This window comes from Ursus arctos, unplaced genomic scaffold (assembly GCF_023065955.2).
Source record: "Ursus arctos isolate Adak ecotype North America unplaced genomic scaffold, UrsArc2.0 scaffold_2, whole genome shotgun sequence".
NCBI lineage: Eukaryota > Metazoa > Chordata > Mammalia > Carnivora > Ursidae > Ursus > Ursus arctos.
In genome coordinates this window covers 10,635,555-10,655,087 of record NW_026622874.1, presented here as the reverse complement: position 1 = coordinate 10,655,087, position 19,533 = coordinate 10,635,555, and the positions used below count along the sequence as shown (strand labels likewise).

General features: G+C 41.7%; 1 long non-coding RNA gene across 2 annotated transcripts in view; it reads left to right on the top strand.

Annotated features, from left to right (window-relative positions):
* LOC113262866 (uncharacterized) overlaps positions 1-19,533 on the top strand; it is a 151,670-nt gene that overhangs the window by 115,610 nt on the left and 16,527 nt on the right. For both annotated transcript variants that reach the window (XR_008960410.1, XR_007191367.2), the window contains 2 exons: positions 17,198-17,376; positions 19,159-19,496. This is a non-coding gene — a long non-coding RNA (uncharacterized LOC113262866). The remainder of the gene's footprint in view (positions 1-17,197; positions 17,377-19,158; positions 19,497-19,533) is intronic.

Genomic DNA, 19,533 nt, shown 5'->3' with positions numbered 1-19,533 from the left:
CAGGAAGAACATGCATTCAAAAGGCCATCAGAGACCTAGGACCATTATAATGAATGCTAACTTGTAAAGAAGAGACCATAGGGAAGTGTTGGAGGTGGAAAGAAGACAGACGACAGAAGGACACAAGATTGGGAAACTCTATGGTTATAACCTGGCTCTGCTCTCACCCATCTTGTATATTATACTTCTTTCATTTCTATTTTATTTTACATTAATATCCTTTTCATGGTTAAAATTTAATCTGTGTTCTTCACAGAAAACTCGAAAGAAAATGTAAAACCGTGCATAATCCTATTACCCAGATAGACCCACAATTAGCATTTTGGTATTTTTTTCCTTCTAGACATACACATTTTTACTTTGTTGGGACAATTCTATTTTGAAACTAGCCTTTTTTCCCCCCACTTCATACTTTATCCTTGAGCTTTTCCTCACATTGTTAAGGACTCTCATATAACATACTTCTTAATGGCTATATAATATTTTGTCACATTGACGTATTATAATTTATTTAAGCAAACTCTCATTTCCTCCTCAAGATCCATCTCCTTGTCTCATATTCCAACTAAAGCCAGACTTTCAAAGCAACCCGAGGGCCCCAGAACCCAGTGATAGATGGTTTGCTCTACTCCTTCCCAAGAGCTGCAAGAGAGACAGCTGTCATGTTCTATTGCCACGGCCACGGCCACGGAAGTGACACATTAGCCCGAGGCCACGACAGAGGTGGGACAGAAGCAGGGTGGGTGGGAGGCAGGGTGGATTTGGGCTGGAAGGATTTCCAGTGGCCAGGTTGAGAGAGCATGAAACCCTTCTCTCACAGGCTGCGTTCAGAAAGCAAAAGATACCAGCCCAACGCTCAGGGTTGTTTTGAAAGGCAAGGAGAATGGCACATTTGAGAACTGAATTTGGCTCCATTTGTTCAAGGGAAGGTGGGTGGCTTTCAGCTGCCTAGGAAACAGGCTTTGAATATGTGCTTCCTGGAATTCTTTATGCTTCTCTCCTGAAAGGGCTCCTAGTGTTCCTGATAAAGGAGCCTTATTATTTGGCGTTTTCAGGCAGCCTCATTTGGGCAACATTCTGTTCAATTCTTTGTGTTGGTGAGCTCTTGTAAAGCCCCATGTCTCCTCAGAGCAAGGCCAGAATTCTTCCTTCTCCCTGCCTCTCCCTTCTTCCCCCTCTCTGTCTCACTCCCACCTACCAACCTTGTGCACACGTTTACTTCATTACGAATCTGAAAGCCGAAACGGTAGCATTAGTTAGGTGAGGCTACACACAGCATAGCACATGTGCCTCCATGTTTTAGGGTGCTGCGTGGGATGGTAAATGGCACATGCAGGGCATGGGTGCTGTCTGAGAAACAACCATCGCCACGATTGGTTGAATGTTGACCATGACACGGAACACATGGTCAAGACCTCCAAGACCCTCTGGGAAAAGAAGCAGAAATAAACCTCGGCCTGTCCTTTTACTTCACCCGGATCAACAGTGTAGAACACAAAGGGGGATGGCGGAAGAAGACCTAGAAGGAACAGCTCCCTTCTTCATTCTCTCACTTGTCTGTTCATTAAATCTAAATTGAGCCTCTGTTTCAGTATCGTTCACCTGGAGAATCCAGGTAACCACGGGATACACTTTAGTTCAATCAGACATCTTATGGAAGTGTCCAGGAAGCCGCTGGGCACCTTGTAGGCATTTTATACATATTAATGATACCTAACATATTCTGAGCTTTCTAGTCACCAAACATCATTCGAGCATTTTATATACAATAACATAGTTAGCAATTAAAACAACCTTCTGGAGTAAGTTACCCCAGCTTGGCAGATGACGTGAAATACCATGTTCGATATCATTGCCTGACTTCTTTTTCTTACCTGTCTGTCGTGCATAGCTCAGGAGTCCTGCCCTTCTCAGCAGAGACTAGTTGAGCACTTGACCAGAGGGGGAAGCAGAACTTCCATAGAAAGGACAGGGCTATGTATCTTGCTGGGAAAAATAAGAAGAGGGACAGAGCTGTGACCCTAAGAATATCCCAGCAGGATCCTTCCCATAATCCTATCGGTTTTCAGCTTGCTGGTAGTGGAAGGTGAGCCAAAGGGGCCCAGCCTAGGGAGACATCTGTTGAGGATTCTATCACTCTGTCACATCTCTCTCACACACACACGTGTGCGTGCACACCAACACAAACACACACATGCACACAAACACAGAGTTCCTACATTCAAGACTCCTGAATTTTTTTGTGGATACAATCACAGATACATGAAAACACTCACATGGTAATACAAAACAACAATTGGATTTACCAGGCAAAATCCTCTATGGATATAAAAGTAAGTGTTTCTTTCCCTAAGAATTTTGCCATCTTTCCAGGAAGATAAGACAAATATGCAAATAGCTATACATAACTCTTCATTATAATGTGAACTTTATGAAAGCAGGAACTTTACTAATATTCATGGCAATATTCTCGGGTTCTTGACAACTCGGTTCAAATTGGCATATATATAGCAGACAACAAATGATTGTTGAGTGACTGAAAAAGTATAGTTGGCCCTTGAACATCATGGGTTTGAATTGCATGGGTCCACTTATTTGCAGATTTTTTTCATTAAATATATGTATCAATAAATAAATACAGAATGGTACTATAAGTATATTTTCTCTTATGATATTCTTAATAATATTTTATTTTCTCTAGCTTACTTTACTGTAAGAATACAGTATATAATACATACAACATATAAAATACATGTCAACTATTTATGGTATCCATAAGACTTCCAGTCCATAGTGGGCTGTCAGTAAAGATTTGAGGGACTCAAAAGTTACATGTGAAGTTTTGTCAGGGTCAGTGTCCCTATCCCCTGTGTTGTTCAAGAGTCAACTGTATATCTCTAAGGGACTGATTTCTTTCAAAGTGACTGGACTAAGAAGAAAAGAACAATCAACATAAAAGCTGCAATGTATATTACAATCTAGTCTCAGAAGAAACATGTTGTTACTTCTGCCATAGTTTATTGGTTACACAGACCCATGTGTGTGTGTGGGGGGGGGAACTACTCAAGAGCATATATTATTAAATAATTAAATACAGTTAGAAATTTGAGAGTGCCATTGTGAAAACAACTCCACTTGAGGCAGATGAATTGGATCTCCAGTTGTAAAGGCTTTGGGGGAAGTATGGCTCTGGCTATGGGCCGTTCCAGAACTCACACCCCAGCCAGAATCATTGGTCGATAACCAATCTCTTTGAGTTGAAAACTTTCTGTAGTTTGCTTGTGAACTCTGGTTCACTTGGATACATTTCTGTTCCTTTTGTGAGTTGTGTCTTTTTACTTTGAGAAAAGTCAGACAATGTGTATAGATGAGATGCTATTTTCTACCCATCAAGACTGGCAAAAATTCATAAGTTTGACAATATATTAGTGAGGCTGGGGAAGCAGGCACTTTCATACATTGCTGATGAAAACGTAAAATCTTACAAATTCTGTGCAGTGACTTTGTCAATATGAACATTTATTTTTTGACCCTAGGGTTTACCTTGAAGATACTTCTAACAATAAAAAAAATTTATATGCAAAAGATTACTTATTACAACATTGTTTATACTGCAAAATTTTGAAACTACCTAAATGTCCAGGTATAGGAGATTGATTGAGTAAACTTTGGTACACTCAACTCAATGGAATGCTGTGTAGCAGTAAAAAAAAAAAAAAAAAAAGAAAAGAAAGAAAGAAAGAAAAAGAAAGGTCTCTATCAACTGATATTGAGTGACTACCAAGAGATATTGTTAAGTGAAAAAAAGCAAAAGTGCCAGAGACCATATAAATATAGTATGATACCCTTTGTGTAAGAAAGAGGAAATAAAAAACTATATACATATACTTGTTTATCTTTACAAAAAGAAACACAGGAAGAATAAAGCAGAAAACAATGGAGTTGGCTATCTATCTATGGGTGCTGCAAGGGAAACGAGGTGAAGCGATACGAGAGAGAGGGACACAGAACTATTCCTAGAGAATACCTTTCTGCATATGTTTTGCCTTTTGGAAGCATGTCTATGTACCACATATTTTTAAAAAATATTTTATTTATTCATTTGAGAGAGTGAGAGCAGGAGCAGGGGCAGAGGGAGAGGGATAAGCAGACTCCTGCTGAGCAGGGAGCTCAAGGTGGGGTTCCATCCCAGGACCCCGGGATCACAGCCCCAGCTGAAGGCAGATGCTCAACTGACTGAGCCACCCAGGTGCTCCAGCCATATATTTTTAAAAAAACATATAAAACATATGTAATTAACTCAACAAAGGATGGGAAAGGGAAAAAACCTAACACTGAAAACAAACTGAACCATATAAACCTTAAGGCATTTCAAGTAAATTGCATAACCACACAGAATGGGAAAAAGATCAAGCAAGTGCACTGATTTAATTACCTTATGAATGTGGTATTTGATTATATAGCCTCAGTCTTGGGTGGGAGAGAGTAGCAAACAAACCCTGCACTTTTTTCAATAAGTTCCCTTTTATATTTGTAAGGACACAGAGATACTGAAACTACTTTAGATGTATTACAGGATTAAATGAATGAGTAATTGTATGTATTTTGTTGGGATCCATTGTGGAGAAGGAATGTACATGAAATGAGAGTAATCAAGAAAAACCCTGTAGGGATGGACTGTATTTAATATTTAATGTTAACCTTGTAAACTCATGATTTGTAAACTATGCATATGTAAATATAAATACACACACATTGACATACATGTTTGTTTATGTACATATATAAACAATCATATCTTTCCAGCTTCTTCTGTAGCAAGGATCTAGGAGCAAAGCCACGTCAATAGCACCCATAGCAATTAACTCACCTTGGTTTCTAATTATCGTTTTCCAAAAAAAGGAACAGTAAATCCCAGGGCTGGGAGAGGGTAGGTGGAAAATAAGCCTGGAATATTGTGTTACATTAGAAAGTAAGGAATTTACAACGTACAAAAAAAGACACTGTATCCAACTCGAAGTGGCTTTCACTGACCAGATCTGGGACAATTGCACACCAAAATAATTAAGGGCACTAATGAGTTCATGTTGACAATAAATAGATAAATAGTGAGAAGGGAGGGCTCTTGCCTACAGTAACGCTGTGCACTGACTGGAGAGAATGCTGGAGTTGGAAATCCGTCGTTTTGCAACATCCTAGTAAGGATTGGTTCAGGCAAGAATCAACAATAGACCGTAAATCGAGTGGGACATTTGGATAGGCCAGGCCTGGAGGTGGGGCCTGGCACTTCCACATGTATTTCATTGAACAAAACTCATTGACGTGGCAACACTGAATTTCAGGGGAGCTGGAAAATATATTTTTGCTGTGTGTCCAGGTGTTGGTAAGCACTAGCAGTCCTTGTCATAAGAACCTGCATGTTTGGTATTTATAGTATTTGTAGGATTTAGGAGATGTGGGCGTATTGGGGTATCGAACCATAATAGCTAGTCTCTAAGGAGGGTCCCCCAGTGACCGACCCCTCCCAGTACTTACGCTTTTAAGTAGCTCCTTACATTGTGTCTGGGCGGGCCTGGATTCGTGTTAATTAATAGAAGGAGGTAGAAGTGACTGCCCCAGTTCTAGGCCTAAACTTTAAGAAGACTGGTAGCTTCTGCTTCTTCTCTGTTGGAGCCCTCAGTTTTGGAAGCCGTGTGGCATCCTGTAATAATCCTGGCTTTCCTCTGGAGAGGCCACATAAACAAGAGACTTAGTACTGGGGGAGAGGGAGAGAGACCCAGATGTCCCAGAAATCCCAGTCAAGCCTCCAGATGATATTAGCCTTGCTGCTTTTATGCCTGCAACATGAGAACTGCCCAACGAGCCCAGTTGGCCTCAGAGCCGTGAGAGGAAACAAGATGGCCATTGCCATAAGCTGCTACATTTCAGGGTGGTTTTCTGTGTAGCAATAGATCATTGAACCCCGAGCAGGTAGAATTGATGATTCCAATTTAAACTGTGTAATTGAATAATAGGTGTCTGTGTGTGTGTGTGTGTGTGTGTGTGTGTGTGTGTGTGTGTGTGTGTGTTTTAATGTGAAAGGTAGAAGGGAAATTTTCTATACATATAAACAGTACTGAAGTATTAAGAGAACATAAAATTCACCACAGTAGTATTATTTATTGTATTTATAAAAGCCATCTAAATAGTTGGCAAGCTTCTGCTAATCAGATAATTAAAGTACTTACAAAGCAAATAAAATATATGAAATTGATGCATTTTTAATATGTTTACAGGTATTTAATCAACTAACTTGTAAAAGTATCCTTAAAAGTGTTGTTAAAGTTTTCTAGATTTATAATTAGAATAATAAAATTTGTATTTGGAAGTAACACACTTAAGGAACAATAGGTTTTAAAATTTGTTTTTCAATAAATCGAATATTGATTTAACACCTCAGAGTAACTGCAAATTGTCTTTTTGTGTGTGCATGTGCATAAAAACCCACTTTCAGGGACCTCTAAATTATTTCAGCAATCTTTGTTGAGGGCCTCAAAGGCCAGGAACTTAAAGCTAAAATAAAATTTCAGAATGCCCAGTTTGCGTGCCGTGCCTATTGCTGTTTTCTGTCTCACTAGGTGCCTAGCGCATTCAGGGAAATTAAGGACTAGCTTCTTCATCCAAGTCTGAGAAGTAGCTGGACCTGGTAAGATATTTCCTAGCTCTTTATCGTCCCTTCAATAGAGTTTAAAAAATAAAGAACAAATCAGGACCAAGGCAGTGACCTGGGCTGGGAGATCCATGCTAGCTCCGTTAACCCGGAGAGCTTCAGGACCTACTATTCATTGGTAAGTTTCTAAAGTATTAACATTGGCTCTTGGGCCACCTGGGTGGCTCAGTCGGTTAAGCATCTACCTTCAGCTGGGGTCATGATCCCGGGGTCCTGGGATCGAGTGCCGCATCGGGCTCCCTGCTGAGCAGGGAGCCTGCTTCTTCCTCTCCCTCTGCCTGCCGCTCCCCCTGCTTGTGCTCTCTTGCTCTCTCTCTCTCTGTCAAATAAATAAATAAAATCTTTTAAAAAATATATTCATTGGCTCCAGAAGGATCCCTACTCAGGCGGTTCTTCTGCCCCATGCAGAGAGACGGAGTGCATTCTAGAACGCATTCATGGACATTTCTCTCCAGTTTGTCCAAGGCACTCATTATGTGGCTGGTAAGTGGCAGGGGGTGGAAACACTCGCTTTTGTCCCTACTTATTACATGTGGGACAATTTGAAACACCCCTTTCGGGGAAGAATTGTATCTGCTCCTAACATGACATCCTTGTGTTCCTGGAGCAGTATTACTCCCACGGGTGATGGTGTTGATAGGAAGAAGGCCAAAAGCATAATTGAGACAGAGCTCTGCGCCCAGAAGCATGACAATATGTTTGGCAGATAGACTGTATAACAAAAAGAAAGAGAGAAATTTCAGAAACCTGACCTCAGAATTCCAAAATCCCGTTAAGGATAAGATTTTCCATGATGGAAAAAAAGAAGAAGAAGAAGAAGGAGAAGGAGAAGAAGGGGAAGAAGGAGTTGCAGAACAGATTGTAGACGTTTTAGTTTTCAATGTTATTAAAAATAATTTATTTCTGTACAGGGAAAATTTAGTCTGAGATGGACTCATTCGTACCTGGTAGCAACATACATGAGTATTAACTTTCACAACAGATATATCAATGGCCATAATGGTTAACTAAAATATATAATAATAATAATAATATTAATAAAGGTTAAAAAAATATTTTCCATGACAGGTTTTGTTTTTTCAGGGGGGAGTAAAGATAAGGCATGAAAACTCTTGAAATAAACAGTTTGCAAAGGCTTATTCAGGGACAGTTGAGGAGATGATCGATGTGCGTGATGCGTAAGTTTGTCCCTGTGTAGACTCAATCTCTGAACCGATAGAAAGATCCAAGCAACCAGCACCCCGATAAAGCAGGCGGGGAAGCCGGGTCCTCATCTCCATCCTCTGATTGGGTCACTCAGCCCCAGAGACCCAGATGACCCAATCCTCGCAAGCCATCAGGCTGATTATGAGAAAGCCTCGCAGAGAGCCCGTTATGAAAGGAGGGCACTGCAGACATCTTTGAGTTTTCTGCCAGTTTAGTAAAGTAGAGCAAGAAACCCTCAGGATGAAGTTAAATACTATAAAAAGCCCACTGATCGTTCAAAAGTGGTGGGGGTGGGGGTGAGAGCTGGAGATGTGCAGAGAAAGAGAAATCAAAGAGGAAGGAGAAGAAATAGGAAAGGGAAAGAGGAAGGAAGTTTTATGTTAAGGTCTGTCAATATCTAAATTTGGTGTCTGTTTAGACAGCCAATAATTTATTTCCAGGCCGGCAAAATCACTTATTCTGCCCTGCTGTCTATGTGAAATCTCAGACACACGGCACAGAAGCGGATGGGATTTGCCGCGGGATTGGGGGGAGGGGCGGCTAACCCACGCTCCTTGGCAATGGCGGCGCCAGTCTCTCTGTGTAGGAAGTACTCGGGATAGTAATTTAGTTGGGAAGGGGTGGTAGGCTGGGAGGCTTGCATTGAAATTGCACTTGAATCTGAGACACTTTTTTTTTAACTTCTACTGTATGCTTATTTGTGATGGGTTGGAAAGGGATTAAAGTAGCCCCAAGTCTCCCAGATCTCCCCCTCCCCGCATCCATGGCACCTCTCAGAATGGACCCCTGTCATTGCCAAGTGCAGAGAGTGTCTCTCTCTGTGTCCTTGGCTGAACTGGCTGACAGGACAGTGGATAAGCTGACCGCGGACTAGAAGCCATCCCCTGGCACTCCCAGGATCCTTGTTGGCTTGAACACGGCCCTTCCATCTAGTCACTGGGGTCCTTTATTCAAGCTACCCACTTCATTTCTGCTTTCCTCCAGATTCTTTAGCAATCTTTTCACTGTAGGGATGTGGATAACCTCAGCTTTTTACACATTTCACTTAGGTGGTTTTAAAAGGCCCCACAGCTATGTTGTGTCTAAGACAATGGGCAGTTTTCATGACTGGCTCCATCCTTGGGCGTCTTGTCCTAAAGTAAGGCTACTGCACAGGAGGTCGCTTGGAGGCATCACGCAGGAGCGTATCAGAAATGCAAAATCTCAGGCCTCACCCCAGATTTACTGAATCACAATCTCTGAGTCTGGAGGTCTGGGAGTCTGTGTTTTAACAAGTTCACCAGGTGATTTTCTTGCCGTCCTAAAGTCCGAGAAACAAGATTCTAAGGGGCTCCATTTGTCACTTTGTATTTTTCCCCCTCTACTGGTATTGTTTATTACTGATTGGAACCTTATTTTTGAATACGGGAATACAAAAGTACATATCTGCTGAAGCAAGGTGGGGTGAAAGGTGGCACAAAATTTTACACGCCCAAAAGACATCCGTGAAACATCATGTTGCCATGGCGTTGCCTCTGTTCTTGTTAGTTTCCAGTTTGAGAAGGAAAGAATGAATCTCTGATCTGCTTTAGACATCAAGACCTAGTAGGAAAGGGGGTTGTGTTATTTAGAATTTTGCTTCAGCTGCTGTAATAGAGAGATCCAACGTAATAATGGACACGGACTAATCATAGTAAAAGTTCATTTCTCTCTCATGTAGAAGTCGAGGTAGGCAGGATCATAGTTCCATAACCATTTTGAATCTAGGCTTTTTCTGTCCGGTTGCTTTGTCATCCTCATACTGCATCATTCATTTTATGATTCAATGTGGTTGCTCCAGCCCCTACCATCACATCTGCATTCCATCCCATAGGAAGAGAGAACAGGGAAGGGAATGATTCTTAAATAGTAACTATGAAACATTGTAATCAGAGCCTCGGAAGATGGAGATCCAAAGTACACTAGGTGCTGTGTTGCTCTCGGGTGTCCTTGACTTTAGATCCATTCCTCCTCTTTTTCCCGCCCTTGTCTCTTTTGTCAAAGGGCTGGTCTTGGTAGGCTGCATCTCCCAGGTTCCTCTCCTCCAGGTTCACCTGGATTCGGTCAACGGGAAACACTGGTGGGAGACGGGTGGGCAGGAGAAAGGGAGAACTGAGGTATTTCTTCCCACCTGCTTCTGTCTCATGCAGTGACTCTGAGGATGACTGTGTCTGTCTGAGGCTGCAGCTCCCACTGACCCATGGGCTCTAATAATGCTGCCTCCTTTCTTCATCTTTCCTACCCTTCGGTGGGAGTAGCTTCTTGCTATTGTTAATCTCTGGGTTGCTTCACCACCCCATTTGGTTTTTAGCTCTCCCTCACCTGAAATCAGTTCCTTGTATTGAAATCCCCCAGTTGTAAGTAAAGTGGTCAAATCTCAGCCATTGTAGGAGGGATTACCACTCTATCTAAAGACAAATTCATAAAGGAAGTGACAGGGTTTGCTGACTAATTTCCATTAATTAACTCTAATTTGATCTTCCTAGATCCTGGGTCTAGGGGAGACACAGAGAGAGAAATGGTTTGGGGCACAGATTTCTCAGCACAGGATTAGTGGAACCCAAGGCTATGAGTTACAACTGCTTCTAATGCCAGTTTCTTGGCCTCAATACTATTGACATGGGGCCAGATAGTTTCTTAGCTGTGAATTAGTTCTTAGTTCCTGTGTTGTGAATTGTGAGATGTTTAGCTGTATTCTTGGCCTCTACCCACTATATGCCATAGAACCCCCCCCCCCAATCTTGCTCAAGTGATGACAACACAGAATGTCTCGAGACATTGTCAAATGCCATTGATGGAGTGGGGGTGGGGGTTGTGGGTAAAATCACGCCAGTTTACAACCACCATTCTGTGTTGATGGCTTAGTATCCAAGCACTGTACTGGAGAAGCCTTTAATTCGAAAGGTCAGAAAGTCACTACCTTCCAGAAAGGGCAGCTGCCACCCCACCCTTCTCTTTCATCTCTACTTCCCTCAGCCAGCGAGTGCCTTTATTTCTGATAAATATTGTCTAGAGAACAATGATCCCTTAGTCTCTAAGGGAGTGTCAGGGCCAAGCCATTGCCTTCTTGCCAAGAAGTGATGACACAGGAAATGGGGAGTCATAAACCCATTACAATATTATAATTCTTCTCTGATTTTTGAGATGAAAGTTGCAGAGCTCTGAAGGATGTTTAATTTTATCTGCCGCGATCAACCTTTCCTTCATAAGACAAATTTTCTGCTTCTCCCACCCCCCCAAAACACACCTGTCATGGTCTACTGGACAGTAAAAGAACAAGTTAAAGTATGAATCTTCTCTGAGGAAAACAAAACAAAACAAAACACCCCTACTACTATCAACATTCTTAGCACAAAACAGACATTTTATATGCATTCCAATATATTTGATTAATCTTTGTAACAACCTTGCAATGTAGATATGATTTTTCCTATTTTATAGCTAAAGAACTAACTTGTCTACAGAAATACCCCTAATGTTGCTGAAGAAATCAAAAGTTCTCTTACCAGTTAAAGATACCAGCAATACCTTATGTCTGCATTGTATTTTCCAAGTCTTTATTATATTTTACATACATCATCTAAATTATACTTCTAGCTTAAGTACTATGGGAGAAGCTATACAATATTGAATGAGGTTGGAGGCAGTTTCACAATTAGGCAATGGGCTGGTCCCTAAAGATGACAAATGCCTGAGAGTTGTTGGGTTTATTGGTGGAGGTGCTAATAGAGGTTTATTTTAGATAGAAAACATGAGCAAAAACCCAGAGTCAAGAATCAGGGGGTGGGCAGGGGGAGCAAGGGACTAGGCTAACCCCAGGAGCAGATGAGTCATGATGGTAGGGAGGGAGATAGAATGGGAATGTCTAGCGGGATCAGATTATGGAGAGCCTAGAGATCCAGGCAGGGGAGTTAGGAGATTATGAGACACCCACTGAGAGATGTTGGAAGTTTGTAAGCAGTGATGAACATTTTGCATCTTACTCAGAGTCACTTCTTCAGAAAAGCCTTACCTAAGCCCCCTGATGTTCAGCAGTTGGTGTCAGTCTTATAGGATCCCGGAGCTTCCGTTGAATAGTCAAGGCCCTCCAAGACCACGAGCTCTTTGAAGACAGAGTTCTGAATTACCCACTTTGTGTCCTTTAGTCTGGCACGGAGGAGGTTCAAGTGCACAGCCTGAGCAATGAGCAAATGGACCCTGACAGCGCACCATGGCCCCTCTGACTCCTCAGTGCCATTGGAAGATGGATTCTAAGGACAGGAAGGCCCCTGGATATATGAGATCACAGATTTTGAATGCAGAAAGGTGCACAGATGGAATCCCAGAGCTGACTCAAAGAGGTTCACTTCAGGGGAACAGAGCTGAAGGGGAGATGAACTGAGGAACCTCCAGGAAACCAAGAAAAGTGAATGAGAATCACCAAGGCAATTAAAATGTGTCTGAAGTGTGACCATCTTCCCCTGTCCTAAAACATGGTACATTTCAGACACGGGCCTTACAACGATTACAACTAATGCTCCCTCCCCTTCTGTAGGAAATGAAATAGTCATATCCTTAATCAGAAAAGCTGAAAAAGGGGGCACCTATCTGGCTCAGTCGGTAGAGCATGAGACTGTTGGTCTCAGTGTTGTGAGTTTGAACCCCACGTTGGATGTAGACGTTATTTTTTTAAAAAGTCAAAAAAATTTTTAATTAAAAAATAAAATATAAAAAACTGAAAAATATACTTCCAAATGCTTCCCTCTTCCTGAATCCTCCATCCCCACCTGTTCACGTTGGCATGTGGATGTGTTCCTGCCAAATGAGTCAGTCAGATAGGAACATTAGTCTATTTGAGCAGATGTCACTTTAAAAAACAACATGGCACCATTACACAAAGCTTACCAATAATGCCTGTCATGTAGCAACAGGGCTAATATAAAGAAAAGGGGTAATTTTGGTGAATTCAAAGGAGATAAGATTACTGTAATTATGGGGGACTGCTTCTAAATAGTCTCCAGAAAGAAGAAAGGCTGTTTTGTATCTTGCTGAGATACGGGAAGGAGGAGGGAGGGGCCTGGCCAGGAGGCTGGCCGTCAGAGGGGAGGAGGTGGGGGATGGCAGTGTTTGCTGCTGGCATTCTCGTGCCTGACTTACTGTGTCTTGAGCTGAGAGAAAACAAGATCTTTGAAGGTCACTGGGGGTAGAATCCAAAGGCTTTGCCCAGAATAAACTGCAGCTCTCTGTCCTCACAGGCTGCCTAAATCCAACCCTTCTTTTTCAAAGCCCTGCTCAAATCCTTTCGCTCCTATGAAACCATCACTGTCACTCCACTCTACAGAAGCCCCTCCCTCCTGAACGGCAGTATCAGTCAGAGCGTGGCTCTCAGGACCTCAGTGTTGATGACCAACGTCTTCTTTATTGTTTAATCTTTCATGTGCTCGCATACAGATTTGCTAACCAGGTTGGCATCTCCTGGAAGAAGGCATGGTGCTCTGTACCACCCTAGGGTCCCTCATAATGTTGCCAGCGTGTGTTGATTGGTTGATGGGTTAGGTATTAACGCAAGTGGCTCTCAGCTAAGGTTGTCTACTACCTAAGTGATGTGGGGTCAAATGATTTAGAGAAAGGAAATTAATATCCATCGAGTACCAATAAACCAAGCCCTTTTCTCAGATTAGATTATCTCAATATAACCCTTTGAAAACACTGCGATAGATAATCTCAAATTAAGGTGAGGAAACGAAAGTGGGTTTCCCAAGGCCACAGCACTCAAAAGCAGCAGAAGCTGGGATTTACTCTGAGACTTGTCTGATCCCAAAGTCTATGTCCTTTTCAGATGACGCTTTAATGCCCCCAACATCTTAGTTTTGCCTTTGGCCAAGATTAGAAATTCTGGCAATTTTATCCTGGTAGCTTGAAACTTTGATACCTGTTAAACTGAAAACACTTCCAGGGTGAAGTGTGTAGGCAGAATAATGCCCCCCCACCCCTGAAGTGCCCATATCTTAATCCCAGAACCTGTGAGTATGTTAGGTTACATGGCTTAGGGCAGTTAAAGGTACAGATCGAATTAAAACGGCCAAATAGCTCACCTTAAAAAAAAAAAGACAGATATTACCCTGGATTATCTGGGCGTGCTTGCTGTAATCACAAGAATCATACTGATGGAAGAGGAAGACAGAAGAGTCAGATGAGTGATCTTATGTGAGGACTGGATGTGCCATAGTTGGCTTTGAAGATGGAAGAAAGGGTCATAAGACAAGGGATGGGGGCAGCCTCTAGAAGCTAGACAAGGCAAGGACATGGATTCTCTCCTGGAGCCTCTAGGGAGGAACAAATCCCTTCTGATACCTTGATTTTAGCCTGAGGAGACCTGCATCAAACTTCTGAAATACAGAACTGTAAGATAATAAATTTATGTTGTTTTAAGCTGATATGTTTGTGGTAATTTGTTACAGCTGCAAGAGGAAACTAATACATATGGCAACATATCGGTACCTGTTTCTGTTACACGTTTATGGGTGATTTGAGAACAGGTTTGAAGGGTTTGCAGAAGAGAACAGGAGTCCGCTGAATTTAGACAACAAGGTGGAAAGAAAGGGGAAAAAAAGCCAAGACGAAAAAGGGGTAGAGCAGAGGTGGAGGATGAGAATGGGAATTCCTGGAAGGCGGGGATCACACTCACCCACCTTGGCACCCCAGTGCCACCCAAGGATCTGAGATAGCAGCAGGTACTCTCTTCAAAAATTGTTGAGTCAACAGAATGAATGAATGGGTGAAGGAAGTGATGGAGGAAGAAAATGACAAAGAGAAGAAGAAAGTGAAGAAAGAAGGAGGTAAATGTGTGTGGGGTTGACTGGCACAGTAAGAGGGATACAGGGTGAGCAAACAGCAAGACTGAAGGTTCTGGAATATATTTACGCTAAGGCTAGCACTTCAGTGAACTGTGCAACCTGTTCTGAAAACCCAATAAATGGTAAAAATCCTAGCAAATTTCTCACCAGTATCATCACTGGCTCTGAGTTTCTCACCCCATTATTTCTCATCTATTATTACACAGAAAAAAAAAAAAAAACCAGATAGAAACACAATCCTTCAGTATGACAGTCAAAGGGGAGTGGAGGAGCAGTGCTTAAGAACAATGGTTTTGTAGACAATGGATTGGAGAGAAATGTGTTCTTTCCCTGACATCTCAACTTTTTGCACCAGTGAAACTTCATTCAGAACATACACTCTGGAGGATCAAATGATAATCTCCTTTTCATTTAGACAGTCTTCATTAACCTTATCCTTCTATTGGAGAACTTCAAACATGATGTTAAAACTAGATTCCTCATTGCTAATTCTTAAATCCTCTCAGTTCCCGTAAAATGGGAGAAAAGATCTCCAAGTCTGACAATTTTCAAATACAAGCGTTAAGTTACCTGCCTCTCAACATCCAGCCAACTTCAAAAAAAATGGATAATATTTATTGGCTTGAATTATAATATGAAAATAGCTAGTCTACGACCCATTTTCTCTGAGTGTTAAGATATTGATTATGTAAGAACCAGAGTCTCAAGGTCAGGAGATGAAAGATGTACTTTTTAGTACTTTTCCCTTGTTAATGTCTCTATGTTTTTAATATTTTCATATTCTCATTCTTCTCTCTTTCTTTTCTATAGACACAGACAGGTGCTTACATGCTTATAGCTGCATGTGGGCACACACACACACACATTTCTAAATTTTAATCTACTTACATTAAATAACCCATAGAATAATCATAGTTCCCTTCAACAGCAATTGAAATGAGATTTGTGGTCAACAGAGACACCAGTTAGTGATAGCAGAAAACCCAAATCCTAGGTCTCCTGATTCCCCTCAGACCCATGTGTTTTCCACTGCAATAAACTACTCCCAAGTGTAATAAACATGTCTGTGAAAATATTCAGGGCACCTCTACTATGTCTCTTCCTCCTTCTTCCCTCCACCTTTTCCCTCTGTTTAGATCACAATCTTTGTTAATAAGTCAGGTCCACCATCATTTTTAAACCCAGGTAGTTGGGGAATCAGATGTCTTATTGTCTGGCCCACTCCTGCATTAACCTCATCTGAGAACCTGAGGTTTTGCAGAGGTTCCCTTCCTTGTCTTTGAAAACCAGCCTGCTTTCTAGAGTTGTACATTGAACCTTGTTCATACCAGTACCTTATTTGTGGTTGGATGGCTCCCCCCGAGCTCCAGCGTGAGTCTGGCCTCTAGGTGTGGACAGATCTTCTACACAGAAGGGTGCCACTGTTTGGCCTGACCTCTTGCTGCAACTCCAGCTTGCCTGCAACCTGGAGTAGTTGGGTGTGGTTGGTTTCTGGAATTCAACAAATAATGTTACTGTGTCCCCTTTGTGTCCTGTGCCTGGACCTCCTATTGTTTTTCCCATAGTTACTTGTCAGAAGGCCAGCCTCCATTCCCTTCCAGACTTTTCCTATCCCATTACCACACCACATGATATTGTTCCTTAACATCTTCGAGCTGTTGAGGACCCATAAGGCCAAGTTATTCCATCAGACCAAACTTAAATAGAATGATTTGGCTCAGTTTCCCTCCGATGCATTCTTGAATTGCCCCTGCCTTCCAGCTGGACAGTGGCCCAAGCTGCAGGTGCCATTGTAAGTTACCCAGACTCGTGAAGAGCTTGCACTTGTCATTTGATCCTCTGCCCAGAAGAGACTGAGTGCTCAGATCTTAGGCTAGAGAACCACAGTGGCCCTGAAACACCAGAGCACCCCATTTCCAATGCAAGATGTAGTGGGACAGCATGTTGCCGTATCAGGGCAGCACCAGAGAGCAGAAAACCCTCTAGCTTTGGAACTCAGGAAACCTGGTCGTGAACCCTGGAAGCTTTACTCGGTGGGCTCATGTGGTCACTTGACCTTTCTGAGCCTAAATTTTTTTAGATGAAGGCTGAGAATACCCATTTTGCAAGACGCTTGGGAGGGCTAGAGATAATGTGTGTGTAAAATGACTAAAAGTAGAGCTGCTGAACTGGAAGCAAAGTTGCAATCCTAGAAGTCTGCCTGTGTGGGCCTCATGTAATCCCCATTCTTACCAGCACTCCATCTCTGGTTTGCCCAGAGCTCTGGCAGTGCACGACTTCTCCGGGCGGTGGGAGGGCCACTGCTCTAGTAACATGCAGTCCCTGACATTAAGCTCAGAACTAGAAGCCATTAATATGCCTTAATGCTGAGTCTACAAAGATGCCAGTGACCTCAAAGATAAGCGACCAACTGCCTTGGTGTTCCTAGGACTCTTCTCATTGGGGCACTGAATGTCCTGCATCTTCGGAAACTCCCCAGAACTAGGCCAACCAAGGCAGCTGGTTACCCTAAGAAGAGAAGTCAGCTCCAAGGTGGAGGTCAAAAGACAATGCCCAACATATTACAGAGAAGATTTGTATACAAGAATGTCAATCATCGTACTGAAGGTAGGAATAAGCTGGGGGGGGGGAATGAAACCAAATTCAACCAGAGGAATGGTTAAAATAATGGGATATTTATTCATGTGGTCACTAAAGACCACATTTTGAAGTATTTTTACTAATAAGAGCAATTTTCCTCATATATTGCTAAGTGAAAAAGCGTAGTGCAGAGCTATCTACAAAGCATAATGGCAGATATTACAGCTGATTTTTCTTCTTTATAAATTTTCTACTGTAAGTTTGTATTACTTTTATAATCAGACAAAAAGATCAATAATCATTTTATTATGGTAATGAAAGAATTAGGCTTATCAAGGGTAGCCCCAATTCTGAGGGCATCAGGAGCCCCAAGGATGCCACCTAGGGTGATTAATCATTTTAGTTTGCCTGGAACTGAGGGGATTTTTGGGAAACAAGACTTTCAGTGTGAAAACCAGGATGAGACGGTCACCGTAACACATCACTACCTTTCTCTACCCAAGCATGTCTTACAGCTTCTCTAGAACGGGTTGTTAGCAAGATGAGAAGCAGCTCAGACTGTTGATGATACACACACATTTATTGAGGTTAAAATATATATATATATATAATACATATATATGTTTATATCTATGTATAGATATATATACATATATAATATATATTACATAATATATACATAATATATTCATATACATAATATATACATATATAATACCTAATATATATACATAATATATACATATCTATTATATATACACATACGTAGACATATATAATACATATATATGTTTATATCTATCTATAGATATAAAATAAAATATGCAACTCTCAAGTATACAGCTCAATAAATTTTGACAAATGACCACACCATGTAACATCACTAAGGTCAAGATACAGAATATTCTTACCATCCCAGAAAATTCCTTTGTGCCCCTTTTCCAGTCAACATCCCACTGCTCACCAAAAGCAGCCACTATTCTGATTTATATTTCCATAAATTAAATCAGAATTTGATACCCTCAGAAATGTGGCTACAGAATTAGGAAAGAACTTGAAATACAAGAAAAAGCATTGTTCAGAGATGAAGACCAACTAGAAGAAACATGACAACGGCTAAACACAACGTATATAATGTCATTAGACAATTAGAAAGTGAAAAGGGAGACATATTTAAAAACCAAAAAGAAATGAAGATATAAATAGGATTTGAGAGGAAGTGACAAATATTGGAGAGAGGCAAAAAACAAACAAACAAACAAACAAAAACACCCCTCACATGTAGATACTAGGAGTCACCATAAGAATATTAGTTATTCACTTATATAATTATGTGCCATTTTCCTTGCCCCTCTCTGGCGGTTTCCCTGTCTTGTTTGAGTTCATGCATGACCCACCACAGGCTACATATTTCAAAAAAATATTTAAAATTGAGGAAAAGACAGAATAAGGAAAGAAAAAAGAAAAAAGAGGGAGGAAAAATTAAGGAAAAAAGGTAAAATCCCTTCTAACTCTGGATTTATGAATCTGGGTAGATTTGGTGGGAAGAAGAAGAAGGCTGGCTCTCAATGTTTCTATAACTTTATGGGTTGTAGTCCCTAGAAAGTAATCTGTATTTTAAAAAGTAAGAGATCCACACCAGGTGCACAGGGGCATTTGGGTTGCAGTTGTGTAAGACTTGTGCTATCGCAGATAATCCTTCTCGTTTTTAAGGTAAGTTTTGTGAGCCCTGGCTGTGCCCCCTGCGCGGATGCAGTGGTTCCAGGGCTTTGATGGATACTGCTGTCCTTTCTCTCAAACTGTCCCCAGCCTGTGTTGCTCCTGGACAATTCCTAAAGAAGATGCAGGGTGAGGACTGACAGGTGGACCCTGGCTCTTGGCTGGAGCAGACCACCTGGCCCCTCTCCTCCGCGCCATGGACGTACTTGCTCTGCTCAGACTGCTGAACCATTGGACATTCTTCTCAGTTTCCGCGGAGCCGTTTCCTCCTTGTGTCCCACTTTCTAATGGTGGAAACCCTCCTGCCCAGTCAATGTCCTGTGGTTACTGGTGGTGTTTCCGAGTCTCTTCGAGAACAGATGGTGTAGTGCACGCAAACAGATCGACCAGATCTGCATCTAAATTCCGGCTCTCCCATTGGCAAAAAGGTACAGATCTCAGTTCCCTCCCCTGTTAAAAACAAAT